Source organism: Nuphar pumila, chromosome 6 (genome assembly GCF_984573655.1).
Source record: "Nuphar pumila chromosome 6, dmNupPumi1.hap1.1, whole genome shotgun sequence".
Classification (NCBI taxonomy): Eukaryota; Viridiplantae; Streptophyta; class Magnoliopsida; order Nymphaeales; family Nymphaeaceae; genus Nuphar; species Nuphar pumila.
Genome location: NC_143254.1, coordinates 98,640,255 through 98,649,992, shown reverse-complemented (window position 1 = coordinate 98,649,992; position 9,738 = coordinate 98,640,255). Strand labels below are relative to the sequence as shown.

At 39.8% G+C, this 9,738-nt stretch overlaps 1 pseudogene; it reads right to left on the bottom strand.

The window, feature by feature from the left end:
- Positions 1-3,168: 3,168 nt before the first annotated feature.
- LOC149835360 (benzaldehyde dehydrogenase, mitochondrial-like) lies at positions 3,169-9,648 on the bottom strand (annotated as a pseudogene).
- Between the last annotated feature and the right edge of the window lie 90 nt (positions 9,649-9,738).

The window sequence follows — 9,738 nt, the reverse complement described above, 5'->3', positions numbered from 1 at the left end:
ATCTCTCTCTCTCTCTCTCTCTCTCTCTCTGAGTCTGGTTCAGTCTATCTTAGAACTGTGATTAGTAGTCTAAAACAAGATCCCCATGCTTGGATAGTGCGACTTTCTGTTAGCACATTTGTAATCCTTGTACCTCCCGAATGAGTCTAGGTTCGTTCTGATATATTTAGGCCTTACCCACGTCTCTTTCATTTCTGGTCCAGATCTGGTCTTTTCTTCTGGCAGACTAACTGCAACTTTAGAGCTGCGTTTACGATCAAGAATGAATACTTGACCAAAGCTGTGGGTGAGAGCAACCGTTCCAATTATCTCACATAAGTTTATGATTTATTTCGTAAATATGGCTGCTCTTTTTGAAATTCGTGAAAGATCATGCAGAACCTGGGCCCACCTGTGGGAGTGTTCGTTTCACTTTCACTCACCATGGGCTGATGACCATCAATAATTTCGGATGCGCCCTCTACTGCGAGTAAAAAAGGGATTTTCTCCTCTACTGAAACCCAAATTCATGTCCCTAGGCAATGACAATCTTTGTCTTTAGACCATCTCATGGCTTGATCAAAATCCTTCCCCATTGTTGAGTTGGTGACTGCCATCGAACAGAGAGAAAGAGAGTTGTTTACCTATTACCACTCACTGGAACCGAGAGAAGGCCTCTTTAGCTCCAGCTCGCTTTTGGTCTCAAAGAACCAAATCCAGCCTACCTGGTATAGTTTTTCGTATTTAACAAGAGTCGGATCAGTTTGTCGATAGGCCGGGTTTTACCAGGCTCAGCCCATCGATGGCCTTGTCAAACCCGTCTGACTAACCGGGCCAGCCTGCCCGCCCATTGTCCTGCTCTAAACTATAGGTGCCGTGAAGTAAAGCCAAAAAAAAAGTTTCACTCTTGCAAATAGCAAGCAACCATCACATTACGAGCTCTATCCCTCTTTTCCCCTCTTCTTTGTAGTCATCTGAAACGAAGGGTGGGGGTGGGTGGAGATGCTGAAGAGGAAGCCAAGCAAGATAGAGATGAGCGAGGAGGAGGACAAGAAGGAGTTGGAGGAGGCCAGGAGGCAGCAGCAGCTGTCTTCTGCTGCCCACAAGCAACCCCTCACAACAACCGCCACCCTCCTCCACCACCTCCACGGCAACAAAGACTCCAAGCCCCAGAGGATCGGCCTCTCCGAGTAGTCTCTCTCTCTCTCCCCCTATGTCTCTCTCTCTCTCTGACCCATTTCTGATGAACCATTTTCTTCTGGTAGAAGCATCTTCTTCTTCTTATTCGTTTCATCTTTCACCCATTTGGGATTTAGCCTTATCTTACCTTTAGTTTCCTCATCGACCCATCATCCCATAGAGGTCGAAATGAATCTTAGGAACCCAGACTCCGTCCAGAAACTCTCTCTCTCTCTCTCTCTCTCTCTCTACGGTGGTGATGCACGGTGCGCCGCTCTTCTCAAGGGAAAGGCCGCCACTGTTGATGGAGCGTGCGTATCTGATCTTTGGTGGCTCGCTTCTGCTGAATCTGAGGGTCGTAGACAAGTTCAGGGTGGAGGGTCTTTGGAACGTGGGGGCTGTGCATGACTGGAGAGGGCTGAGATTCTGCACTGTCGAATTTTGCAGTTTGCCATTCTGGGAAATTGCCTGAGTGAGGAATTCGTCTCTGTTCTTTATCGAGTGGAATTGCATCCATAATTGGCTTTTAGTTCTATCTGTACTTTTGATTGATCTGTAGTTGGTTTGGATGGTATAAATGAGATCCTTGTCATCATGAATCTTTTTTGGGCTTTCTTCTTTTTCTTGGTCTTTTACCTTCCTCTTTTGCATTGCTCTTTACTCCCCCATTTTGTTCACGATATTCAATAGATGGGAGTGCTTTTCATCACTGCATTTTGCTCGATATTCTTCAGCTTGAGATGTGATAGTTTTAGAGGCATTTTGAGGCTTCCCCATGATGTTGAACTTGAGATATATATACTGTTGTTCAACCTGAGGCAAATATGTGGAATTTATCCTCACTATCACAGGTAATTATCAATTGTATTGAAAAATTATGATTTGCATGTGTGCTTTGTGGAAAAAAAATAACAAAGAAAAGTTTAATAAATTAAGATTGAAAATGAAAAATTACCTCTACCTCAACTGCAAGCTGTATCAGACTTTACTGATTATACCATAGCTAGTTGTATACGTGGCGTCAATGTGCTTTAAGGTTTACATGAGCCGACTCGTATTCAATGCCTCTTGTTCAAGGACAAGCCAAGCTCGAGCTCAGCTCAGCAAAATACAAGTATAAGCCATGTCATGAGCTCGGTCCATTGGTAAATGAAACAAACCCGAACAGGCCTTGTTAGGTTTGTTTGGCTCGCTTACCGGCCTTACAGCTACTTGATGTCCACCCCTAATTCCACCATAGATCGTTAGAGAAGAACCTTGAGCAGGATATGGACTGAGCTACCTCAAAGGTGCTGAGCCTGGGCCAGTTTTTTGAGCATCCAGCCCTGCAAGTTAGTGGGCTGGATGGCCTGATCCATAATGGATTTGAACTTGGCCAGCTTGGCCATGGCTGTGCCCAGCCCCTAGAAATAACGCAGGTAGAATGTGGACCGGACTTGTGTCAAAGTTTTGAGCCCCAGCCTGGCCAGTCTAAATGGACTGGCCATTTTGACCAACTATATTGCCAATTTGGCATACTGTTTTTGAGCTTATAGCAAATTAATGTGTGTGTGTTTATTTTTTGATAAGGAACTTTTTCCTTTTTTGGATAATCCAAGGGAAAGCCCCCCATCACTGACCGCACATTAGCTGGCCTCTGTTGGTAAAACCCTTGAGATACTCTTCCCCCCCCACCCCCCCCCCCCCCCACCCCCCCCACCCACCCACACACACACACACACCGGAGTACACCCAGCTTCGACCTTTCGCAAGGGATGCCACACCCGTGGGTTTTGAACTTGTGATGTCTCGTCAACTTAGTGACATTCACAAGTGGCCCCTACCAGATGAGTGGAGCCCTTGTGAGCTTTGATAAGGAACCTGCCTAGGAACAAGGGTATCTTCAATGGTCCTCTCCTCCTACACAGTGAACTCCTGGTGAGTGCCCTAGCCAAAATGAACACCCACTGGCTGACTTTCCCACAGTGCAACACTTCTGAATAGATATTATGTCAGATGCGCAACACCACATGTTTTGCAAGATGATTTGGTAGTGTTCTTTCTCCATCATTAAAAGTTTCACAAGGATTAACTTCTATCAATGTTAAACGCATCAAAGTGACACACTACAACCATGCTGGATTCTTCAAGGGTGTCACCACAGCCTTCACTTGCAAGTAGTTACTCAAGCTGTAAACCCCCTTCTCCCTACCAAGACCACTCATCTTGAGTCCACCAAAAGGAATTGTAGCTTCAAATACAAAAAAGCAATTGATCCAAACTGACCCTGCTCTCAGTGCCCGCATAAGTGTATTCGCTGTATCGAGTCTCTTAGTGAATACACCTGCTGCGAGACCATAGTGAGTCTAATTTGCTCTATGTATCACTTCATCTAAGTCCCTGTCATTAGTTAAAGATCAGCAGATAGTAAGACAGTTGTAAATAAACCAAAATGTACTAAGACCTGAGCGATTCAATGCCTACTTGAACTTCAAGATAGTTTGTACTGGACCAAAGATTTCTTCCATTGCAATTGGCATGTTGTCCTGTTGAGAAAAATGTGAAAGTATCTTCAACAAGATACTATAATCAAGACCCAATGTTCTTGATGAAAGACAAGTGCACATATGCACAATAAGAACACAAAGAACACTTGTGCACAAAAGCACAAATCAAACAATCTCACAAATGCACTAAAAATGAATAAAAGCTTTATTCAATAATTGGGCTTTGACCCAAAGACGTGGCATAACACAAGGGGGAACACCCCTATATATACACAATGAGAGGCCATGGAGGGGCTCCCAATATGATCGTTGGGACCCCTCCAACGGTTATAATTATAACCGTTGAATTATAACCGTTGGAGGGCCCAACGATCATGTTGGGTGGGCCCCTCCATGTGCTAAAAGCCAAAAAGAATAAAAGAAAAAAACAAAAAGAAATAAATTACATACATATTCTCAAAAAAGAATGTGTAAAAAGATGGATATACCCTTACGGCTGAAAAGAAATAAATATATATTTTACAATTTACATATATAATAGGTAGATACATATACATATATTATATATGTGTATATGTATTACCTACCAACAACAACAACAACTACGCCTTCATCCCAAAACAATTGGGGTCAGCGATATGAACCAAAAAAGAAATTCATTTTGGGTCTTCCACATGAATCCTTTTCCTCCAATCATTTCTATCCAATGCCATGTCCTCGGTGAGGTTCAAAGCATTCATATCCTTTCCTATCATCTCCATCCAAGTCTTCTTAGGCCTACCCCGACCTCTTTTAACTAATATATTTTCCCATTTCTCCAACCTTCTAACTGGAGCATCATTAGGCCTTCGCCGAATATGTCCAAACCACCGTAAACGATTCTCTCGCATCTTATTTTCAATGGGTGCAACACCTACCTTCTTACGTATCTCCTCGTTCCGAATCTTATCTTTTATTGTATTTCCACACATCCATCTAAGCATCTGCATCTCAGCTACACTCATTTTTTGAATATGATGTCTCTTGGCAGCCCAACATTCCGTACCATATAGTAAAGTGGGTCTAATAGTCGTCCTATAAAACTTTCCCTTCAACCGCAATGGCATTCTACGATCGCACAGCACTCCAGTTGCACTTTTCTATTTCATCCACCCAACCTTTATCCTATGTATATGTAAAATATATATTGGATTACAAGGTGAGATTACATAATTTAACAAAAAATTCATGACTTCTACTTTCTTATGGTTGATCTTTGGGAATTGATGAAGAGTGCAAGTACCTTGTTGTCAAAAAATGATTGTCGGCTTAATGGAGTAGCCTTTATCACCTACTCTTTCACCCCCTGTTTCTAGAGTAGCTCCATGATCGATGCCAGATTTTATATACCTCAATATCTTCTCAAACTGGCCCAATTTAATCTGCATTTAACAAAATCTATATGATAAGATACAAAGAGCAAAAAGTCTAATAGCCCAACCAGTGGATAAGTGAGAGATAATTTGAATTAAAACTAGAATCAGAAAGTTTGGAAAGTAGACCAGGTCAGTAGACATGTCCATACCTGAGGTCCTTGTTCGACATCCTTTCTGAATGGATCGCCAACCACACGTTTCATAGCCCGTGCTTTAGCCTTCTCTAAGAATTCATCGTAAACCTGTTCATGTACAAACGTTCGAGATCCAGCACAGCAACATTGCCCCTGCAAAGATGCTAGCATTATGAATTAACTGTCTCCACAAAAGGCTTCTATACACTGTCTGAACCATGTTAGCTCACTTGATTAAAAAACAGAGCATGATGTGCAAGTTCTACAACCTTATCAATATCAGCGTCTTCACATACAATGAAAGGTGATTTCCCTCCAAGCTCCAAAGTAACTTTCTTGAGATTGCTTTTTGCCGCTAGCTCAAGCATAATCTGCCCTGTAGTAGTTGAACCAGTGAAAGCTATCTGCAGAATGTAAAAAACAAGTGAAGGGAGGGGATAAAATTGGAGTATGAACATGTGAGGCACTAATCAAGCAGCAGATTGTGCTCAGAAACACCTATGGCATGAAGAAAAGTAGTTGTCTATGTAAATTTTATAAACTTCAGGCAATTAATTTATCATTGTGACTAGTTAATGTTGTAACAGATGTTAAGCAAGTAATAAAAAAAAGACATATCAATGCAAGCAGAGAAACCTCAACTCTTAGACCCTTTGTAATCTGCAGTATTAGGTGCAATATCCAGAAACTAAAGACAACCTTTTGCCACAACTACATGATTCTGCTTGAAAGAGAATTTAAAACTGTTCCACAGTGCTTTCTATGGGCTTATGATGTTAAGTAAAAAAAATGTTAATATCAGTGTTGTAAGTATCGTACTGTATCGTACGATAAGTATTGTTACTTTTGGATTTTGTAATATGATACACGTATCATACCCGTATCGAGTGTATTGTACGATACACTCTTGTATCGTGCCGTATCGTGCGATACAGGGTATATTGTATGATATACCTTCAGCGCATTTTAAAAAGGCCGAAAGTTACTTTTTTCATTTTGAGTTTTAAATACCTTTTGAGGGCCGACTTGACCGACTTTTTCATTTGTCTAGACGCCATTAGAAGTGCATTTTCACTGTTTTTTCACCCAAAGAAGTGGGTTAAGGTAAACAAAAAGCGCATTTTCATAAGTTTTTCACTCAAGAAAATAGGGATCTACGAAAATTAAAATTTATATCAAGGTAGAAATCAGACTCTGCACTCCTCCAACAAAGATGGCATAATATGATCCGGCATGACAATGACGCACTTAAGTAATGAGTGGAAACCGATTGAAAACTGAATGCAACTATTGTCATAATATTTCTTCTTATATAATATGAAAGTATGAGTCTTGCGGCATGTTCTTAATTGCAAGATATTTAATATTTTGCATTGTTCTTGTGAGATATGCATGCAATATTATCTATGATTCTATATGAGTTGATGTTTGATGATGTCTTATGCGACTCATAGAGACTTAAATGCTTCATATGTGATTTTATGGTTGTATTTTGTGCAATTCATCATTGTTTCATGTGATATGATTTTTTTTAGATTTTTTACTAATTTTTTCTGTTTTTTCTTGATTTTTTTATTTTTAATAAAAATTTACGATAAGTTTATGATACTATACGATGTTACTTTGGGCCTGACCGATACGGGTAACGATACAATACTTACAACCTTGGTCAATATAGACGTATCTAATGCATAAGAAAAGGAAATTTTAAATGAGAGCTATGGAAAACGTGCCAGATGACCTTTGTTAACAAGATAACTGCATTCCAATTTTTCATTCCCTGTTGATTAAACATTAGAAACCTAGTTAAGATGTTGATGTTTACAAGTTTACCAGATGAGTTTCATAAGAAAATGAAATGAAATAAATAGAGTATTGGATATACAACATTGAGGATGGTGATTGCAAATACAGACTAGTGGAAAATTCTAGCTTAGATTACTGTGCAACATATGGGATACAAAACACTATTTCTTCGGATAATTTTCCACCAAAAATTCAAGAGCTAAAATGGGTTTAAGGATCGTGATGAGATGTTACCTGGACACTTTTGCCTGTCAGCTGTGTCAATACTGAAATTGACACTATAAACCAGTTTTTACTTTATTGAGCATCTAGTACATTTGAATATTCTGTATAGGTTTACAACATTTACAGACAGCTATGAGAATTTACAAACATCCAGTTTTCTAGTTAATCTGATGTCTACAATTGCACACAACTTGATGATGTAATATTGAATTCCTAACTTTATCATTTTATATGTATCACAAGCAAATAAATATGGAACGAAGTCCTAGTATTTTTTGAATTCCAATATCTCATCTGCATCACTAGTTTGACTCTTTGCAGTTCAAAGTTCTCACAAGCTGTACTTATGTCTAATGATAGATAGTGAAATCACATAAGGGCCTTCAGAAAATCTGTAACAGAAAGGGATGCACAAAGTAGCGTGCTTCTCAATTGTGGGAAGTTCACACTTCCCAGTCACTTCCACCTCACTTCCTATTTGCTTTTCAATCACATCGGTTCCTATTCACTTTTCTATCACTTTCACCTTGCTAGTTTTTTAAATGTTATTATAAGTTTTTGTTAGTTATAAAAAGGCTTATACTAACTTCCACATTGCTTATACAGTTCTATGCTTCCACATGACTTCCCTGTTTACATATTTCTTCCTATCTGATTTCACGCTCGCTTACATATCTGTTCTTGTGTGTTTCCTTTATTGCTTCCCACATGCTTTCAGATGCTTTATGTTTCAAACGTATATTTAACAGTCACTTCTCCGTTTCCATTTTATGCATCCCTTCTTGTGCCCACTTTTGGATCTGGTAACTATGGTTGAGCATTTGCACTAGTGTCTGAGTAATAGTCATGTTGGCAATTAAAATCAAGGCCACTAAGGAGAAAAAAGAGGGGCTATATGAAAGCCATATAATGAGTCATGCAGAAAAGAACATTAATTATGCAAAAAGTGCTCACTCTGATGCAAGAGAAAACGGATAAAAAAGTACTTAAAATCTACAGATCCCTCTTCCTCAATAAGGCAGTGCATAATCTCCCTCACTGCATGCTGCCATAGCCCAATTCACGGGTCGTTCGTGCAACACTTACACATGACTTCCATCAGCTGGAACAGTGAGACCATGGATCTTATCCACCCACCCTGAACAAATCACACAATGCCTCAGGCTATATACTACACTATAGACTATACAACTTGGCTGGTGAATTTCTTTCATGCAATTTCGTAATCAACATACCAGCATAGTACTGGATACACCGGACCAGCATTGGAACTTCCTTTTGAGATGTTTGCTCAAAGGGCTTCCCATTGTCCCAAGTTTCAAGTGCTGCAAGCTCATCATTATGCTTTTCAATTAGATCAGCAAATTGATAAAGTATTTTTGACCTTTCCTGGGCAGGAAACATGATATCTCAGAAAATGACTGCAATGCTCACAAGTCTCAAAAGGCATAGTTTCTAACTTTCTAGTAAATCTTATTGCCAGTGCCCACTTAAATAAGCATCAGACTGTTATGTAATGTTTTAATCATCTGCAAACATAAAATTAATATTGAAGCAAATTGTAATTACGTAATCCGTCATTTTTGGCCATGGTCCCTCATCAAATGCTCTTCGAGCTGCGGCCACAGCCCTCTTGATATCCACTGCTTCTCCTTCGGCAACATGAGCAATTACTTGTCCTGTCCTGGGGTCAAGTGTTGGAAATGTCTTCCCTGGTACCAATGGAAACATTTATACATCAACTCTTCTTCACAGTCCAGCGCAATAAGAACATATCGTCTCCATGAAGCCATATGCTAGATTGCAAATAAAGAAGAATAATGAAGTTCAATCAACTCTTAATCTTATTTAACAAAAGTACTACCTGATACAGCATCAACAAACTGCCCATCAATTAGAAGCTCTGTCAAATTTACTTGAACAGGGGGAATTATAGGTTCTTCAGCTGCTGCTGCATTGCCAAACATACGATTCCCTATGCTGCGTGTAAGAGATTTTCCTGAAGAAAAAAAGTGGCCAGCAAATGAACAAAGCTGTGTGCCCAACTCAAGTGCAACAATTATGTTTAATGTTGAACCTATGTGCATAGGGAAATTTGACCTATTGGTAGCAATACCAACAAAAATCAAGTCGGTAAAAACTGTGGTAGCTTCGAGGCCTACACCAAGGTCACAGCCTCACATTTGCCTCAAAATGGAACCTCAAAACCATCTATCAGATATATTAGTCCAGAACAAAAATGCATTGAAAACAAAAAGTATACAATTCAGATAGAGCAAAAGAATGCAAAGTTTGAGATGGATTCAAATCCATAAAAGACTTAACACTGATTCAATCAACTTGTGCAAACTCTTGATCTTCATAACCTCCATCCATCATTACATCTTCAAACATTAATTGCACCTAAGGTACAGAAATTAGAACATGACCCAAGTAACACAGAAGCAGGTTATATGTCCCCCCCCCCCCCCCCAACAGGGCAGTTAGCTACATCTCATGTTTGGGGGGTCCCAA